This window comes from Leopardus geoffroyi, chromosome B1 (genome assembly GCF_018350155.1).
Source record: "Leopardus geoffroyi isolate Oge1 chromosome B1, O.geoffroyi_Oge1_pat1.0, whole genome shotgun sequence".
Lineage (NCBI taxonomy): Eukaryota > Metazoa > Chordata > Mammalia > Carnivora > Felidae > Leopardus > Leopardus geoffroyi.
Genome location: NC_059327.1, coordinates 39,961,049 through 39,981,121, shown reverse-complemented (window position 1 = coordinate 39,981,121; position 20,073 = coordinate 39,961,049). Strand labels below are relative to the sequence as shown.

Here is a 20,073-nt window from a genome sequence, read left to right as displayed (position 1 = left end):
GTTTTCCTCAATCTTAAAGAGAGAGAGAAGACAGGGCTGATTCCCTTTTTCTGCCTGGATATTGTTCTTGGCGTATGAAGCCTGGAACCACTGCAACATTTGGACCCAAGAAGAGAACCAGCCTAGTGAACAAAGCAATGTGTGGAGGATGGCAGAAAGTAAACATGGAGGCAATTTGGCCCTTGATGAACATTGCTTTTATAGAAAAATAAAACAGTATTCTAGAGAACATTGCTGTTCTACAAAACTAGTCCTGTCACTGCCCAATCTCTAGATGTCTTATTAGGTAGCTGATACATTTCCTATGGCGTCAGCCAATTTTGTGAGGGTTTACCTTTCCTTTAATTGACAATATGCAAACTCCTGCAGACATTCATACAAATTATTTTTCCTCTCCCCGGTCCACTCCCATCTGGTTCTTCATTCTCTGGTTTCCTTAGGTGAGAAGACAATGAGGCAGAGCGAAAAGCCCAGGCGTCAGACCCAGGCCCAAAGCAGGTCTCAGGCACATCTTCGCTGGTGAGGTGAGGGTGAAGTATTAAATCTTGCTTGGCCTTGGTTTCCCTATTAGGTGGCTAATGAGAAGGGTAAATTCTATGAGGTTACGGTGAGGATTAAAGGAACTAACACATTTAAAGCATTTGGAACAGTTTCCACCTTCTTGCAATCCATAAAAGGAAGATTCAGACAAGGGAGACTTTTAGTGAACCCATCTTTGTTCTCAAACTTTGTTTAGACCAAAATATTGAGTTGCCCCATATGAAGGTACCAACAAGCCAACATTTCTGACTTATGAAAACAGTGATTTCATGTAGTTCAATCTACCCTTGGAAGTTGTGCTTCAGATCAGTGAAAGAAAGCTTTCTTTTCTTTTAGAAAAGAAGAACAGCTCAGGAGCATCTGTGCCAAGCACGGGACGTTGGAGATTAAACAGGGGCCACCACTGAGTCGACTTCTGCACAGACTTCTGCACAGACAGAAGCAGGCAGCAAGAACCAAACATCCAAACAAGCAAATGAGATTATGTGCATATGACTTGAAACAGTAAAGTGCTGTCAAAATATTATTATAAAAAGTATTGTTCGTCATGTAAGCATTCTTTAATGCCTCATCCATGAAAAAGAAAAGATACATGTCAATAGTAATTTATTTGAAATTTCAGTTTTTCACTTGCAAAGACCAAAATGTAAAGGAATTAATTGGCAACACTATAGACATTGTGAATTTTATTCATTTCATGATCTTGGGCGGGTCACTTGGGCTAGAATAAAATACATTTTCTTAAGCTTTTAAGAGTCTGGTAACTTGGGTGTCTTTTTCATTACATTGGTTTAAATTTAAATTAGAGGATAATTCCATAGTAAGAAATCTGGGCTTCGGACACCCTCTCTGTGGTGCCATCCAGAATGAACCACTCAGAACAATGCTCAGTGAGGATCCAGGGCTGGAGCTCCCCCTCCCCCCCCCCCCCCCCCCCCCCCCCCCCGTCACGCTCTGCCCTATTTCAGAAGCAGAGGTGTCACAAATTGGAGCTAGACACGATGGCCCAGAAGAAGAATGTGGTGGCCTCATATTCCCCTCACAGCGTTTCCTGTTAGGACAGGACAGGGAGCTACCCGGTTTCCAGGGGCAACACTCTGCCTTGTTGATGCTTACAAGGGAAGAAGGCCCAGCTCCCACCTCCCTGAGAGGTGTGGCCTCTCATCCACTGAGCAAACCCCAAGGGTGCTGAGGGGGTTAAGGAGGGGCTCCTGAGTGTGGGCTGGGGAAGGGGGAAAAGACTGAATGCTCCAGGTTCATTCTCTGTTCAGAGAGTCACTTTCTGTTTGGAACCCGAGTCCGTGCCCTGGAATTTTGATGTAGGCCTATTGATGCCCATGGAAACCTCCCTGCAGAGTCCTGGCGTGGGGCCACCGTGTGAGCTACACTTGCACCAGGAAGGAGCCAGATCGGGAGCTTCCTGGTGGTCTGAGTTCCAACCCAAATCTCCCTTTTGTTTCCCAAATGGCTTTTATCCCAAGCTCTGGGAAACTAGTATAAGCAATGTTCAGTGAGAAATGATCATGAGGTCTGTAGGGACCCCACACTTTGACTCAAAGCCTGGCCTTCAGGACTGGCCCCCTAAGCTTGGTGTCAAGATACTTTGGCTCCTTTTGGAGAAGTGCTGGGCTGAGCATCAGGCGATGGGACTGCCTGACGCTTGGCCTTCTTATTGGCTGTGTATGTTTCAGACTCCTGTGCTAACTTCCTTCTCTGTCCTCCTCTTACCTCATCCTCCCCCCAGGATTCAATTACCACTGGCCAGGGGAGGGAGCAGGACTCGGGAAGAAAAAAGGTGACCTCAGCTTTATATGCAATGTTCCATTTCTTTTATAAAATAAAAGGTCTTTGCCAGCCTTTTAAGACAAAATAGTAATGTGGTTCTGTGAGGGATGATTTAATTACTCTCTATTTTTCTGCATTTTTAAACTGAACACAGTACTTCAGATGTTAATAGTGGTGAAATTACTAGCCATACCTTATCTCTCCTTTTATGTGTTTCTCATATGTCTTCTAAAGAGCACATTTTTCTTTTAGAATGGGAGGAAATCTTTCTAAAGCATGTATATATATATTTAAGTTTATCTATTTATTTTGAGAGCTGTCTCTCAAAATAGTGAGTAGACAGTGTGAGTGGGGGAAGGGGGAAGGGCAGTGAGACAAGGAGAGAGAGAGAGAATCCTAAGCAGGCTCCACATCATCAGCACAGAGTCCGATGCAGGGTTGGAATCCACGAAGCTGTGAAATCATGACCTGAGCCAAAATCAATAGTCAGATGCTTAACCCACTGAGCCACCCAGGCGCCCCTTTCTAAAGCATGTATTATGCAATTGTTCACACAAGGTGCAATGAAACAGACGCTCTATGAAGAGCTGTTTGCACACAGCCGTGCTTTATGCAGAGATGACACTGGAGGACACAAACTGTAGGCAGAGTTATTTGGGAAGCAGAATAAGAACATTTAACACCAAAGCACAGAATAAAACCATAACGTGTTGAACTCTGACTAGGTCAAATGTGAGTACATAAGTGGCACCAGGAACGGGGATGGGGTGGGGGGGCACCATGTTCAGCTTCCTCTTCAATCCGGAAGTTAGTCCATTGTGCAAAAGGAGGTTTTAAGAGCCCTCCAGTAGGCCTGCTGGGAGGAAGCAGTGCGTTGATATTGAACAGAGGGAGAAGCCATTCCCAGGAGAGGTAGGAAAGGAGGTACTCAGGATATATCAGCAGCAGATAGATGATACAAGAAGCTGAGGATCAGATTAAATTGGAACCAAGACTTTTTACTTAATGACTAAGGCTCTCATCACTCAGCCAGTGAGGAGCCTGCAGGGTTGTGGCAAAGCTTCATGGTAAATTTTTTTATCTTGTATATTAGAATACCTAAATGGTGTCCAGGGAAATCCACGCCGTTCATTAGATCTCAGAGTGTAAGTTCACTCTCAGCAAATCCTGCTGTTGCTTTAGACAGTCTCAGGTTAAGGAAATCTGTCCAGATATTGTCAGAGGTTTTGACTTTCCCTGTCAAAATTCCCTGACTTTGCCCCTGTCCCTTCTAGGGGCACCTGGGTGGCTCAGTCGGTAAAGCATCAGCTGGCCTACGCTGCAGATTTTGGACTTTTACTTCCATACTTGTGTGAGCCAATTCCTCAAAATAAATCTCTCTTTCTCCTTCTCATATATACTCTCTATATATAATCTCCTATTCATTCTGTTTCTCTGGAGAACCCTCATACACATGCATGCTCATAAAACCTCATGTAACACCCACTAAAAACAGTGAGATAGGGGGTGAGTGGGAATGGGAGAGGGTCCACAGCTACCACTGTCACGTTTTAGTTGTGAAAGCTGAAAGGATTGTTAGAAATAATCTAGATTCTGGGAGTGCAAACTGCTGTGGCCACTCTGGAAAACAGTATGGAGGTTCCTCAAAAAACTAAAAATAGAACTACCCTACAACCCAGCAATTGCACTACTAGGCATTTATCCAAGGGATACAGGTGTGCTGTTTCGAAGGGACACATGCACCCCCATGTTTACAGCAGCACTGTCAACAGTAGCCAAAGTAGGGAAAGAGCCCAAATGTCCACTGATGGATGAATGGATTAAAGAAGATGTGGTTTGTATATATAATGGAGTATTACTCGGCAATCAAAGAGAATGAAATCTTGCCATTTGCAACTACATGAATGGAACTGGAAGGTATTATGCTAAGTGAAATTAGTCAGTCAGAGAAAGACAAATATCATATGACTTCACTCATATGAGGACTTTAAGATACAAAACAGATGAACATAAGGGAAGGGAAGCAAAAATAATATAAAAACAAGGAGGGGGACAAAACATAAAAGACTCTTAAATATAGGGAACAGAGGGTCGCTAGAGGGGTTCTGGGAGGGAGGATGGGCTAAATGGATAAGAGGCTTAAGGAATCTACTCCTGAAATCATTGTTACACCATAAGCTAACTAACTTGGATGTAAATTATAAAAAATAAATAAATTATAGAAAGTAAAAAAATAAATACAAATAAAAATAAAAGGTAACATTATAACAAAGCCTTTAAAGAGATAAGCCAGGCTGATATCTCTGGGGAGAACATTCCAGGTAGAGAGACGAGCCATTTATAAGGGCCTAAAACAGGAAATTAATTGATAAGTTCAAAGAACAGCAGGAATATTAGTGGAGTTAGCTAGAGGGAAAGCAGTGGCGGCAGGGAACAGGGAGGAGAAGGTTAAGTCATATTGAACCTTATCGACCAAATGGACTGTGGCTTTTATTCTGAGTGATATGGAATGACATCAGAAAGTTCTGGGCAGAAAGGGCTGTAATCTGATGTACATCTTAAAAGGATTCTTCCAGTTGCACTATTGAAAAGACAGTAACAGAAATCATAATGGGCAGCAGCAAAAGCTGGGAAACCAGTTGAGGCCTAATGCAGAAAATCTGGAGAGAGATTATTATGGTTCAGACAGAGTTGAAATCAGATTATATAGGGAGAGGTAGTTGAATTCTTTATATATTTTGAGTATAGAGTCAATACCAATATCATTTAGGTTCAATGTTGGGTATAGAGAATAATTATTAATAACACCTCTTTTACTTTCAAAAAAGTTCTGATTTTGACAACAAATTATATGATCTTCTTTGTTAAATCAGAATGAACCTCCTTCGGTGTGTTATTGTTTTTGCACACTGCTTGATTCTGAGTTATAATTATATAGGATCTTTTCACCAATATTCATAAGAGTGACTTGTCTTTCTTAGTGCTTTAGAAAAGTTTAAACACCATAGAAATGAGTTAGTCAATACAGATTTAAAGAATCCATCCTTGAATTTGTTTTGGTCTGGTATTTTTAAAGAAGTAGCTTTCTCAGTTTATAGGGCGTGGTCAATTTTCTCAATATCTTTGGCTCATTTTAATAACTTGGAAAGGACATAGTCTGTTTTGCATTCCATTTGGGGTTTAACTTTTTAATTTTCACTAATATGCTCACACGTACATTTTCCAGTTTATCGACTCAGAAATGAAACTGTGTCTATTGAAATTATCCCCCTGAAAGTATTTCTCTCAACAGCTTCCGGCCACCCATGGTCTTTGTTGGAGTTGTTGTTGTTGTTATTATTTATTTTATTACAAGGGTATTTTCTTTTTTTTTTTTTTTTTTTTTTTAAATTTTTTTTTTTTCAACGTTTATTTATTTTTGGGACAGAGAGAGACAGAGCATGAACGGGGGAGGGGCAGAGAGAGAGGGAGACACAGAATCGGAAACAGGCTCCAGGCTCTGAGCCATCAGCCCAGAGCCTGACGCGGGGCTCGAACTCCCAGACTGCGAGATCGTGACCTGGCTGAAGTCGGACGCTTAACCGACTGCGCCACCCAGGCGCCCCAAGGGTATTTTCTTTTCAATCATTCTATAGTTATATATAAAAATACATAATAGTTCTATAACTATAATTACATATTTAATCTTATGTTCAAATGGTTTAAGTGCTTTATTCAGTAATAGATTTATTCAGTCAACTAATACTTATGGAGAGCTTGCCATGTGCTAGGCATTGTGCTGAGCAGTGGGGATATACAATGGTCTGACTGTGCATGCCTCCCCACTCCAAAGTCATATGATGAAGTCTTAATCCCTAGTGTGATCGTGTTAGGAAGTAGGCCTTTGGAGGTAGTTAGGTCATGACAGTGGAGCTTCTCACAAATGGGATTGATGTCTTTATAAAAAGAGCCCAAGAGAGCTCTCTCACCCCTTCTGTCATGTAAAGGGTACACAAGAATTCTGCAATCCAGAAGAAGGCCCTCACTGGAACCCAACGATGCTGGCATCCTGATCTTAGAATTCCAGTCTCAAGAATGGCGATAAATAAATTTCTATTGTTTATAAGTTATCCAGTTTGTGGTACTTTGTTATAGAAGTCCAAACTGGCCAAGACAGGATACAATGGAGAATATGAAGATAGTCTCAGATTTCACCATGAAAGACAATAATAAACAAGTAGATGTATAAATCAATACAGTAATCATAGTCCATGGAAATAAGCAAGAAGCTTTATGAAGAATAAGGAAAATGAGACCATTTTAGAGAGAAAAAACGGTCACAGAAGAATTTTCAGAGAAGGTGCCACTGAGGTTGAAGGATGAGAAGAAGCCTACCATGGTAAAGAGGAAGGGTCATAACATTTTAGGCAGGAACAGCTTGTGTGGTGGCCTTGGGAGTGCAAAAGAGCTCAGCATGTTTAAGAAAGTGAAAACTAACCAGTGTGACTAAAGTGGAGTAAGAAGCCTCAAATGAAGCTAAGGCACAACTTGCTTCCCTCATTTTCACTTTCTTGTTTTTCTTAACTTCTGGAAAATGCTCAGCTATTAATCTTATCATTTATTGCATCTTACCCATTCTCTCCATTATCTCCTTTAGGTAATCCAATCAGTCTCTTTAGTTAGTTAGAAATTCACTTAGTATAAATAGTACAAATGTAAATAGTGTAAATTCAGACTCCACAGTGGGGCATGGTGCACTGATTTTCTTCTTCTGTCAGTACACAGCAAGCTTCCTTATAGCTTCCAAGGGTTGTGATTCCTAAGTCCCCTCTCAGTAGTCAGGGAACGTAGTATCTGCTTTCTGCGTAAAACAGGACCTCAACCTCATCCCCTTTTCTAGTGATGTTTGTTAAAACTGTAAATATTGGATATTTATCAATTAGTATTAAGAACTGCTAAAGATCTAAGATTTTTTACCCTATTTGTAAGCTAATAAACTTGCCATAGTTGCATGGGTGCTAACAGAAGACATGAGACTGCTTGGTCAGAGACAAAGGACTTTATTACTCACAACACAGAAAGTAGTATGAGCTTCTTCCCAAGTCCCACGGGGGTGATGCTGTATGCAGTAAATTTTATTTCATCTCTGAAAAACCCTGAACTTAAGTAACTTGAATCTTTTATAATGGACAGTAAGCAAACCTGCCTGATGTTTGTTCCACAAGAAGAAACTATTATATTGAAAAGTAGACAAATCTGCCCATTTCCAGAGACATCTTTAATTTACAGGGCTGTTTTCTGTGCAAACGTTCATGGAACATTTATTCAAAACAAAAGGGCATTTAGTGACCCAGCACTTTAGACATACATGAATTCAGAGACTCTGAGTTGTGTCCCAACAATTGATTCCTACCAGGAACTTTGCTTTCCTATTAGGTAGTATGTGAATTCTGTTTTGCATATAACCTTCCGGAAGGGCTGTTCACTGCTGAAAACTCTATGTGTGCTTTTCTCTTGGCAGCGATACCAGCATTCTCCATGGATGGTTACTTCATGCTTAATATCATGCGAATTACTATAGAATTTGAGTTTAATAAATATTTGCCTAATAAAAAAAATCTAAATTTGTGGTATTCAACCTCCTGTTTTCTGAACAAAATCTTACACAGAATTCCAATATGCCAAAATGGGGTAAAGGAATTTACTTATTTCAACTGCCTTAATCTCCTTCCCACTCCTCTGTCCAAGGCACGCCTGGAGACACATGTCCTGAACTTGAATGTTCTGGCTCACTGTTTACAAACAGGATTCACATATGTGCTCCCCAGTAATGCATTCTTGCATGCCCCTGGTTTTCTTTTTACTGCCGTGCCACTCAAGTCTGCACCAACATTCTTCTGGATATAAATTCTTTAGGCTCTTGAACAATTATAATAAAACAGATTTATAAATTCTATAAAAGCATTACTCCCAAACCAATGCAGTTTAACTTCATAACATTAATTTAATTTGCCAAATGATACTGTTTTGCTCAAACTAAATTGCTACTGATGATATCAATATAATAATGAGGTCCATGGGGAAGGTTTTCTTCTTATGTTTGACATGCCTGTTCTTTTCTTTGTTAAAATTACCAGACAACCTTCATTCATATCGGGTCCCATGGTACCATTTGGCCTTCACTTTATGTGAATAATTGTGAATATTCAATTCTTTTCTGGTATCCCATTGATAAGGGAGCATAAGGCGGCTGACACCCCACAACCAACGCCCCCATCCACATGTGTGACATTCCTCAGGCACTCCTGGCTGCCCAAGGACAAAGGAAAGGGAAAGAAAACAAATGGTTAAACTGATAGAGTCTCCATCAGTTTACAAATGTCTTGGTTAAATTACAAGAAAAGGACAATCTTATCAATAGCCTCATCTCTAGGAACTCCTTACTGTCTTATTAATGTTATTGCTTTGCTGGAGGGAAAAACAACCTCAGCTTGACAATAGCAAGGCATCCAGTATCCTAGGAGTCTTCTTTAGCACATGGAAATCGCTTTAAGAAACTTCCTCTTGACTTTACCTCCCCCAACTCCATAGCATATAACCAGTCACTCTTCACAACCCCAGTGCGGCTCTTTCTGCTCATGGGTCCTGTCCCCGTGCTTTAATAAAATCACCTTTTTGCACCAAAGATGTCTTCAAGAATTCCTTCTTGCTCGTCAGCTCCAAACCCCACCATCACTCCACAACCCTATCACCATGAAAATTAAAGCGGTACTGCCTAATGCCAAAGGGACAATAAATGTGAACGGACACTCGAGCTTTGGTGGTGGGCAGTAGCCCTTGGTTATAAGGGGACAGCTGAGGGATTCAGATAAAGTTCATATGAATTCTCATTAATGTGAAATCCAATAAAAGAGAAAAGGCTCAAAATTAGTGAGTCTAAGTGAAGGGTGTGCAGATGTACTTGTCTCATTCTCGTGACTTTTCTGTAGGTTGGGAATTTTTTAAATCAAAAAGTTGAGAAACAACTTTTCATAGAGAACCTATAGCTCCCAAGAATATGTCCATACCCGCCCTCCACAACCATGAGAAACCTCTATCTACGTCAACCCTTTATCTTTTAGATTGAAAAGTTGAGGCTCAGACAGCAGAAATGACTTATGGGGATATTTTGAACTGAATAGGGAAGAATTAAGAATTGAATCTCAGTCTCCTTCCCCAGACTGACAATGAGTTATAGGACCCTCTAGGTCTCAGAGGGTTATGTTCTGCTGAAAGAAACTGGGGAGGATTTCACAAAAGAACTGTGTTTCCAGACCGTCACCAAGCTGACCTTTGGGAAGCTACCAGTTTGTATACCTCACACACATCATAGGTACAATCAAGAGTCCATGGGGCGCCTAGGTGGCTCAGTCAGTTAAGGGTCCAACTCTTGATTTTGGCGCAGGTCATGATCTCACGGTCATAAATTGAGCCCTCTGTGCTGGTCATGAAGCCTGCTTAAGATTCTCTCTCTGAGCCTCCCCTGTACACATGTACCAGAGCACAGGCTCTCTCTCTCTCTCTCTCTCTCTCTCTCTCTGAAAAAAAAAAAAAAAAAAAAAAAAAAGAGTCCAACATGCATGGAGAAAGAGCTGAGACTTCATTCTGTTATACAGTATCTCATTCTTAAACAGGAGGAAAAAAATCTTTGTTCTTACACTTTAAAGACCACTGAATCTTCCTCTACTCCACAACACCTATGGCTGGGTGGGGCCAGGAGACACGATCTGAAGCCATGCCCACACCTGCACCCACTTTCTGGGCTGCCTGCATCCCTATACTTTTATTTTTCATCAGTAAAAAGAGATCCTATAAAGTTTAGGGGAAAAAGCCAAAATGACTCTCCATGAAAGCACTTTGAAAATGAGCATATGAAATAAAACACGAAGTGTTTTAGGAAATGCTCCTCATTTAAACCATCATCTTCGGGGTACCTGGGTGGCTCAGTCAACTGAGGGTCTGACTCTTGATTTTGGCTCAGGTCATGATCTCAGGGTCGTGGGATTGAGCCCTGCTTCTGGCTCCATGCTGAATTTGGAGCCAGCTTGGGATTCTCTCTCCCTCTCTCTCTCTCTCTCTGTCTCTCTCTCCCTCTGCCCCTCTCCCCACTCACTCTCTCTCTCTGTCTAAAAAAATAAGTAAAGCTAAAAAGAATTTTTAAACTATCATCTTTCCCAAGGAACAGGAATCTAATTCTGGGGTTAAATAGCTGAATGACCAAAAGACGTGATTGCTGCCAAAAGGGTTGAAATGACTAAGGAGTTGAAAAGAATTTGTGAAGGGTTTGAGCAAGTAACATTATCTCTAATGTACAAAGAGGGTCAAGTTCATGAGAAAAAGCCGGGGGAAAAGTCAAGTTATGTTTAATGTGAAACACAGAAACTAGAGGTATTCATCAGAGGAAATTACATGCGGAGAGGGCTCTTCAAAGAAAACCTTATTCCCCCTACTGCAAATATACAGAACTGCAAATATATGACCAACGTGAACTCTCCTTTGGTTTTCAATAAACAGTCAACAACCTCTGTAAGCTATAATCTAGTTCTTAAGGGTCTACACTTACAATTAAGTTGTGGATAAATGCATTTGACCACAAACCTTAGAAGTTGCACAATGTTTTCCACAAATGCTAGGTTCACAGTTCATTAGAAGGAGCCTAGCTCCTGGGCCAGGGTGCCAGCTAGCATTCTGGTATATTTGGGAGAGTCTGGCGGTGGGAAATAAAAGTCTGTAAGCTGTCTGGGCAACTGGGAAACAACAGTTTATAAGCTGCCTGGGCAACTCTGCTTATTGCTCATCTCACCTCCCTTTGAAGCGCAAAGGAAACCAACGTGGGCTGCTCCACCAGAGGTCGAAAGTCTTGAAATGCCTCTCAGTGGAATGGTTGGACTGACCAAGAAGGTGGTTTCTGGAGAGAGACGTTTCTTACAGATTTGCAGTTCCTGCAGTCATTCCTCATCCCCCTCCCCTCCCTGGGTGACACCAGCCAGTTCTGTGCTTGTATCCACCATCCACCTGTTCCCAGTGCACTTTCCAACCCAGATCTTCTGGATCTATCCCCCCATAGACATATTGGATAACCCCACTTGGAGCCCTATGGGTACCTCAGGCCCATGTTCCAAAGATGGCTCAGCAGCTTCCCAGCCCTCACCGCTGCTTCTCTGTGTTTGCTGTCTCATTGGAAAGCAGCACTAGACAGCAGAGAGTCATTCTTAACTGTTCCTGACATCTTCATAAATATTTCTGGACCCATCTTCTGTGCCCCCAGCCAACTGTTTTGTCCCCTCTTCCCACACTGCTGCGCCATCCTGACTTGTGCTTGTGCCTTGCATTTATTCTCCTTGACTCTATCTTCCAATGGTGCCCCATTGCCTACAGGAATGAATTCAAGTTCTTCAGCAGAGTGGTGAAGGCCTTTCAATCTGATTTTTACCTCTCCTCATCTCTTACGTCTCACCAAGGCCAGAACATTGGCGTCTGCCCACTGTGCATTGTTTCTAGGCCATGTGCTTCTTCCTTGCTTCCCCTCATACCTGAAATGCTCTTGTCCAGCCTTACTTCCTTACTCTGTTTGGCTAACTGCTCACACTCCCTTGTAGAAGTGGTTCAGGGGCCTGCTCTTCCCGGAAGTGTTTCTTGCCTGCCTTTGTAGGGTTACGTGTGTCCCTCCACACAGCTTCAGCACCCACAATATGCCTGTTCTTTTTCATGTGTTATAATGATCTCTTTATGTCTTGCTTGTACACTCATCTCCATAATGAGCAGAGACTTTGCATCCTTAGTATTCAACAAAAACACTTTAGAAACATTTGCTGGATGAATGAATACGTGATCTAAGTTTACTTTTCTGGTTCTTAATGAACTATTTTCAAAACAAATACCCACAGTATAGATACACCCATCCCTAGCAGGCGCATGTTGGGCACCCCTTTGGGGAAGGTGAGCTCAAAGCTGTACTACTTGCAACAAGCAGCCAGTAGCCCTGGGAAGGCTGGATGATTGATGCTATAAGCCACAGATCTGAATGGCAGTGTAATGAAAGTGTTGAAGGACTCAAGAAGTGGGATTGTAATCATGGTTTACTGGTCCTGAGAAATGAACTCCCTCCTGGGCCTTAATCCCTAAAGGGGAGACTTGACTTAGATCAACTCTAAATTCTCTTCAGATTTCAAGACATATCATCAGCTGAAACAAAGCGGCTTTGCCCAAGGATTAAAAAGTGGTGGATGATGAGAAGGGGGCAGACACATGGGCTAGGGACACCCCACTGTGACACTTTAATGTGGGATTCCATTCCCTAGAGCAGTGGGAGACATTTGGCAATGCTAGAGACAGTGTTGCTTGCTCTGACTGAGGTACTGGGGAGAAGAGATGATACTAGCATGTGGTGGGCAGAAGCCGGGACGCTGATAAACACCCTACAATGCACAGGACAACCTTCCACAACAAAGAATAATCTGGCCACAAATGCCAGTGTCAAGGGGGAGAAACCCTGCCTGCAAGTTTAGCCCTTCACCTTTGCCTCTTAATTTACCAATGGACCCAAGGCTCAGGTACAGTAGTTTCATACAAAACAGATAAGCCAACACACTCGTGTCTTCTGCAGACCCTAGGAAAGGTCACCATCATTGGACCAGCAAAAAGAATTTAAAGTTGTGTGTGTGTGTGTGTGTGTGTGTGTGTGTGTGTGTGTGTTTGAGGGAAAAAGTTTAGGGTACTTACTGGTTCAGGATTCATTCAGACAAATTGTCCAGACTATCACATTCCAGTGTCTTAACTAAATTAGGTGGAGGTAGGCAAGTTCGGTTCTGGACAAAATCATGCCGTAGTCACACTCATAATATCCCACCTATTCCCAGCAAACCATTCATTTTCATATTGGTTCTTGCCCTCCAGTCTAGTAGAGGATGTGACACTTCAGTGACCACTTCCTTCTTTCATCTTGGAAACATTTCCATGAAGCCTTGCCAGGATACTGGGAAGCCCACTTTGATCCCATTCTCTCTGATTCCATAGTTCTTGTGGTTTTTGTTGCACAGCTTAGTGATTAGTTATATATGGTTTGGTGTCATCCATTGACATCTTTAACCATAGTTATATCCCCAAATGGACTGCAAGCCCTTTCAGGGGTTTCTGTGGCCCCATAGTGCCTCCACACCATTGAGTCTGTAGCAGAAATTCAACAAACATTCGTAGGATTGATTTCTATCTTCTAAGGAGACAGCTAATTATAATAAACTAACTTCTGCTAATGGGGAGACTCTGTCCCCGTTAGGTTTACTCTTCATGATTACCTTTCTCTGCACATCCCCTTTCCCCTGGCAACCGTACCACATTGTAGCAACTCTGACCGTAGAAGTTTCAGACTGAGTAGAAGGAAATGGTATTGCAAAAAAATGTTTAGGCCATCAAAAGTCAGAAGGCTCCTTTCCTTCAGAGCTGGCAGAGATGGCAAGTTACAGAGGAGCCCTTTCTTGACTTCTCCCCCTGGCCCATGGGAAGTGGCTGGGGTTTTGCTCTTTTTACCTCCTTTCCTTACCTCTAGCTGAAATACAAGCCAAAAGTGTATGTAGACAGGGAGAAGTAATGGCAGACGCAACTGATGTGTGGATTCTCCCTCTCCTTTCTGTGTCTCTTTATCCCATCCTGTCTTTGCAAGTTGATGTTCAAGTTATTACTCGTATATGCTTAGGTTAAGATTCAAGACTGTAACAACTGGGTATTTTCATGGTTCTAACACACAATGCTCCTATATTTGTGATGATACTGACAACACCTGTTGCCATCAGATACTCTTGCATCAGCAGAATACATACAATTTTCAGGACCACTACCTACATTCCAGGACTGTGAACAGAATGGGAAATGGTTTTAGAAACGATGTGGTTAGAGTTTTAGGATTAATTTAGTCAAGGTACGCACATTAAAAGACTATTTTCTATAATTTCTTGTATTAGGTAGCTGCTCTTGAATACTGGCTCATAATGGAGGGAGTAGCAATTCATGTCAGATTCCCTATCTTCAAATCTTCATTAACTCATATGTGCTAATTAAGATGCTTTGTAATTCTAAGTCTTGATGGAACAAATCCTTGTCTAAGAGTCAGGAGACTTGGAGCCTGATCCCTACTTTGCCACTGACTTTCAGTAAGTCGCTTCACGTCTCCAGTGCCTTGTTCTAAAATGTGGATAACCACACCTGCTCTGCCTGCCTTCCAGGTTTGCTGTGAGCATGAGTGGAGCATATGGTAGTGTTCCCTCTCCTCCATTAGAAAGACTTCTTAGAATCCTCTGGCTATTTTCATCTTGTGAATGGAGCCCCTCGCCTTAATGTGTTCGTGTGGTAACGTGTTACCACAAGAACAGCTAGAAGTGTGAAGGTGGGCTCACTAGGAATAGGAGGCCAGACATCAGGCTGCACACTTCACACCCCTCCAGTCTGATTGCCTTCCATTTGCAGGCTTCCTTTTCCAGTCACGGTTGCCCCAACTCTTCTGAAGAGATGGAGACTTAGCTAGCACTGTACAGATGTTGTCTGTTAGCGGCCAGCAGCCCGTGTTGTCAGGGTAGCAGAGCAAGGCGGGGTGATGGCCATCCTGAGTATCTCCTGAGCACCCTCCCTGTCAACTAGGTTCTTCCATTTTACTTTGGGTAGCTGGGCCAGTGCACATGGGCTCCCAGGCTCCCCCAGAGGCCAAGCCATCTTCCTGGTCCCACGTTCTCCCACGGCACTGCCTGCCAGCCTGGCTGGGATCCTGCATTGTGCAGAGAGCAGGGAGCTAAGTGTTGGTGGGAAATATTATGCAATTCCTAGGGATTATGGTAATGTGCATTCACCTAAATTTAATCATAAGTATAGACTAGATTATAGCCATCAGAAGTTGTTGATTGTTTACTAAAAACTAAGAGGGCAGTCCAATGTGATCCAACCGTACATATTCATTAAGGGAGAAAAAGGAAGTGCTTTTAAACATCCCCACTGCATATAATTTACTCTGATGAATACCCACAGAGTATGTGTTTCATGTCAAATACAAGTTAATTCTCCCTCTGGCTTTTTCCCATGAGCTTGCCACTAGGCCATAACTACTTAATCTCACTAGCATTGGAGTTCCAGGAAACTCTTACTAAATTATAGTACTGGAATAGTTCCCTCTCGCCCTATCCCTTATCTCATTCTGTCAGCTCTAGATGAATGTACTTTTGGCTCTGTTAGCTCCACCACCTTTTATTACGTCTTTCCTGGGGCCTCACACATGGGACATCTTCAGAGTCTCCTCTGTGTTCTGTTACCTCCTCTACAAACATCCTTCATGAGTCCTCTGGCCTCCAGAAAACTCAGTCTCATTTTGATATCCTAGAAGTGCAGGAAAAAACAACCAGCAATAGACACAGATATGTTTGCTTAAATGCTTTAACATAGAATTTGGGGGACTACCATCAAACCTTTTTCTTCAACATTTTCCTATTGCATGGGATCCCTCTGATTTACATCTTAAACAAGGATCACCACTTTTCAGTTGGGGATCCTAAGTCTCTTCAACAGGGCCATGATGTTGACTCTGAAAGAGTACAGAACTGCTCCTTTTAGGAACAGAAATTAAAATTCAGGATGTCTAGGGTACCTGGCTGCTTCAGTCAGTAGAGCATGCAACTCTCAGGGTTGTGAGTTCAAGCCCCATGTTGGGCATGGGGCCTACTTGAAAAAAGTAAGCATGTTTAACTGACTTATCAAAATATAAGAGATGACATTGGTCCTGGGAAACCATTATCTGATGATACAATTGAGTGGTATCAATTGTACTGCTCCATCAATGCCCCTCCCTCTACCCCCTCCAACATGTATACGGATTCCTCTTGCCTTCTCAACGTTCGTGGTCTTGCAGCTTCCCCTCTCTATTTTGCAACATTATTTTCTCTCCCTATATTGGAACAACAAACATTCTCTAATATTTCTCATCCTTCAAATTTTTTTTAACATTTATTCATTTTTGAGAGACAGAGACAGAGCATGAGTGGGCAGAGAGAGGGAGACACAGAATCTGAAGCAGGCTCCTGGCTCTAAGCTGTCAGCACAGAGCCCAACGCAGGGATCGAACTCACGAACTGCGAGATCATGCCCTGAGCCGAAGTCAGACGCTCAACTGACTGAGACACTCAGGTGCCCCTAATGTTTCTCATCTTTAAAAAAGCAAAATTGTCCCTTCATTCCTGGTCTCTCCTAGCTATTGCCTCCTATTTCTTCTTGATGGTTCACCTTTAATCACTTCCCATTCTCTCCTTAACCTGCTCCAGCTGGGTGATGGAAAATGTAGTCTGTAGCTGGGTGGTAGGGGTTTCTGTTACTAGAAAGAAGAAAGGAAGGCCACGTGGTGGAACAGAGTTAGCAGCCTGCCACATTAGGCTTTTCCAGAATGTTACAAAGAACTTGGAATGCTTTACCTTAATTAAATTAGGGTAAACTTGCTCCCCCCCCCCACTTTAGTTTGAAAATATCTTTTTTCTGCCCTTGTTTTTGAATGAAAAGCTGTCCAGGTTATTCTAGGCTGACAGTTATTTTTTCATACTTGAAACACATTATTCCTCAGTCTCATGTTGCAGTTGAGAAGTTGGCTGACAGTATACTTGTTATTCCTTTATACATAAAACTGTCTTTCCTCCCTGTCTGTTTTTAAGATCTCTTTGTCTTTGGCGATCTGCAGTTTCACAATGATGTGGCTTAGCATTGGTTTCTTGCTATTTAGCTTGGGATTCATTTAATTCCTAAATCTGAAGATTTGTATCATTCATCAGTTCCAGAAAAACAAATACTGTATGATCTTACGCTATATATGGAACCTAAAAACAAAACAAAACACCACACTCATAGAAAAAGAGATCGGATTTGTGATTACCAGAGGGGAGGTGGAGGGTGGGGGAATCAGATGAAGGTGGTCAAAAGGAACAAACTTCCAGCTGCAAGATAAATAAGAACTTGGATGGATGTAATGTATAACATGATGACTAGTGGCTAACACTGCTGTATGACATACAGGAAAGTTGTTAAAAAGAAATCTAAAAGTTCTCATCACAAAGAAAACCCCTTTTTTTTTCTTTTTTTTTTTCTTGTAACTATATGAGGAGGTGGATGTTATCATGGTAATCAATCCACAATATACATAAATCAAATCATTATGCTGTACACTTTAAATTTCTACAGTGCTATATGCCAATTTATCTTAATAAAGCTGAAAGAAAAAAAATCTGCACAACATTTTTTTAGAAAGTGCAGTCACATATTTAAAAGAAAAGCTTAAAAAATTATTACATCCATTATTTTTAGTTGTTTTATTTCACATTATTTTTGTGGGCTATCTATTCTACCATAGTTCTGGAAAAGGAAGTTTCCTTTCATATTCCTTCCAAATCAGTTTTCTCTTAGGAAAAAAGATCTTTGGTAGAATAAGAAACATTATCCAGAAAAAAAAAAAAAAAGCCTAGCAGTCAATGTACCTAGATAGAAGAATATTGTTTACATCTTGGATTGAGCTATAAACCCAGACACGGTGACAGGGGAATGCCTAAATTAGGCTGCACTCTAGTTAGGCCATTTATCTTCTATAATTTCATTTAAAAAGATTATATATCCTTGCTGCCCTAACATGAGTTCCATTCCAGCATTAGAGTAATTATATGAGCCAAATGCAAGACTGGTTAAGAAATATACAGGATCATAGAGGAAAAATGATGTTTCTAAGTAAGAGAATGACGGGTCTTGGGTACCCCCAGAAATCCCTGGTGTGTTTAATGTCACTATTATGTGTGCAATGGCACCTTTTACTGGATGCAAACCAGGTCAGACCCACTCTTAGCCAAATGTAATTGTCTCCTAGAAGAATGATTTGCATGGTGGCTCTTGCAGTTGCTGGTGCATGATTGTCCCCAAACAACTAACACACTGTGGTTGCCTGGGCATAGATAGGTACCTGGTGAACACGCCTCTGAATTTCCATAGTACACATTTACTTAGACAGCTAGATCCCCAAACCTGACCCATTGACCTTGCCCAACAGAAACTGCTTCAATTGTAGGAGCAGCAATAGGGTTCTTTAGAACAGCTCTAAATTATCTGATGGAAAACTTCATCTTGGCTGGGGACAGCATGTGTTTAGATGCTGTTGCGGGTCCTTGGGGCCACGTTTTCAACACACGTGGTTCATTGGATCTGCTCCCTTCAATCCTAAGTAGTTCAACCTCTGTGTGCGTGTGTGTGTGTGTGTTTCTCATGTTCACACCACCTTTCCTCTGTCGGCATTGGCAATAATTTTGGGAGGCAGTAGAAAGTAATAGATCTGCTTCGATGACATACAGTCTGAGTAAAAATCCCAGTGCTGACTCTTACCAGTTATGTGGCCTTAGAAAATTATTTAACCTCTTTAGCTCAGCTCCCTTAAATGAAAAATGTGGATAATAATGGTCTATATCTCAGGGCGCCTGGGTGGCTCAGTCGGTTAAGTGTCCAACTTCGGCTCAGCCATTCCCGAGTTCCAGCCCCATGTCAGGCTCTGTACTGACAGTTCAGAGCCTGTAGCCTGTTTCAGATTCTGTGTCTCCCTCTCTCTCTGCCCCTCTCCTGCTCGCGCTCTGTCTCTCTCTCTCTCAAAAATAAATTAACATTAAAAACTTAAAAAAAAATAATGGTCTATATCTCATATGAGGACTGAGTAAGATAAAACAAAGCCTTTAACACATTTCTTGGCACATGTTAAGCACTCAAGAAATGTAAGCTCCTGCTTTTATGGATGGTGATGTGAGTAAGGGTAGAACAGCTGTGGAAAAAATGAGCAAGAGAAAATGCCCCAGGCTCTGGTTTCACTTGACCTAGCACTGTCTGTTTTTCTTCTTCCTCCTAATTAATTTCTTGTGCCTAGTACAGGACATGGCACTGTCCTGTATCCTGCTTATATCCTGGTCCTGCCATTCATTTACTGTTAAGTGGCCTTAGAAAAGCATCGCTTAGAATGGGTTGTGAAGCAACACATTTCTTGGCTTGACATACAAAAGTGTATTCTTCACCTAGGCCAAGTTGGCTGTCGGTCCAAGGAAGCCACCTTCCTGAGGGTAGCCATACAGGCTGCTCACAGTCAGTGCCTCCCAACTGGAAGTGTCCTTGGCAGAGAAGGAGGGTGCCCAGGAAGCCGTGCCCTGTCCTGTGTGTGCAGCCAGGGCTTCTTCTGGCAGCCCACAGGCCAGGACGAGTCCCTCTAGCCCTTCCTTACTGCTGGGCACCGGGATGGAAATGTGGGAGCATTATAATTGATGAGCATTGCTGTGTCTGCCACAGCTAGTCCTTTAGCCTCTCTGTGCCTCAACTTCCTTATCTACAAAATGGGCTGTCATGAGGATTATCAGCACACAGAGGGGTCCTGGCAGGACACACATGGGACACTAACAAGAATCATTTGGTCCTAGAAGACAGTCATTGGGTGGACCAGGTGCAGAGTGAGGACGGAGTTAAGGGAACCATTAAGGGATGGTGTCTGAGGCTCAATTCCTTAGAAGCAGGTCAAGCCCAACTTTAAAGCAGAAGGCAAGGGAAGCTGGAGATGCAGCCGTCCTGAAGACAGAGCAGGGCACATCTGAGAGGGGCTGCAGAGTGGCAAATCGAGACTAACCAGCACAGTACATCATAAACACTCATGAAATCAAAAACACTACATCACCATTCAGCTTATAGAGTGGTGGTAAGTGA

The 20,073-nt window shown here is 42.2% G+C and overlaps 1 long non-coding RNA gene across 1 annotated transcript; it reads left to right on the top strand.

Annotated features, from left to right (window-relative positions):
* The first annotated feature begins 258 nt into the window (after nt 1–258).
* Nucleotides 259–1,290, top strand: LOC123588260. Its single transcript, XR_006707781.1, has 2 exons — nt 259–530; nt 877–1,290. It is a non-coding gene; the product is annotated as an uncharacterized LOC123588260 (long non-coding RNA).
* Nucleotides 1,291–20,073: the final 18,783 nt, after the last annotated feature.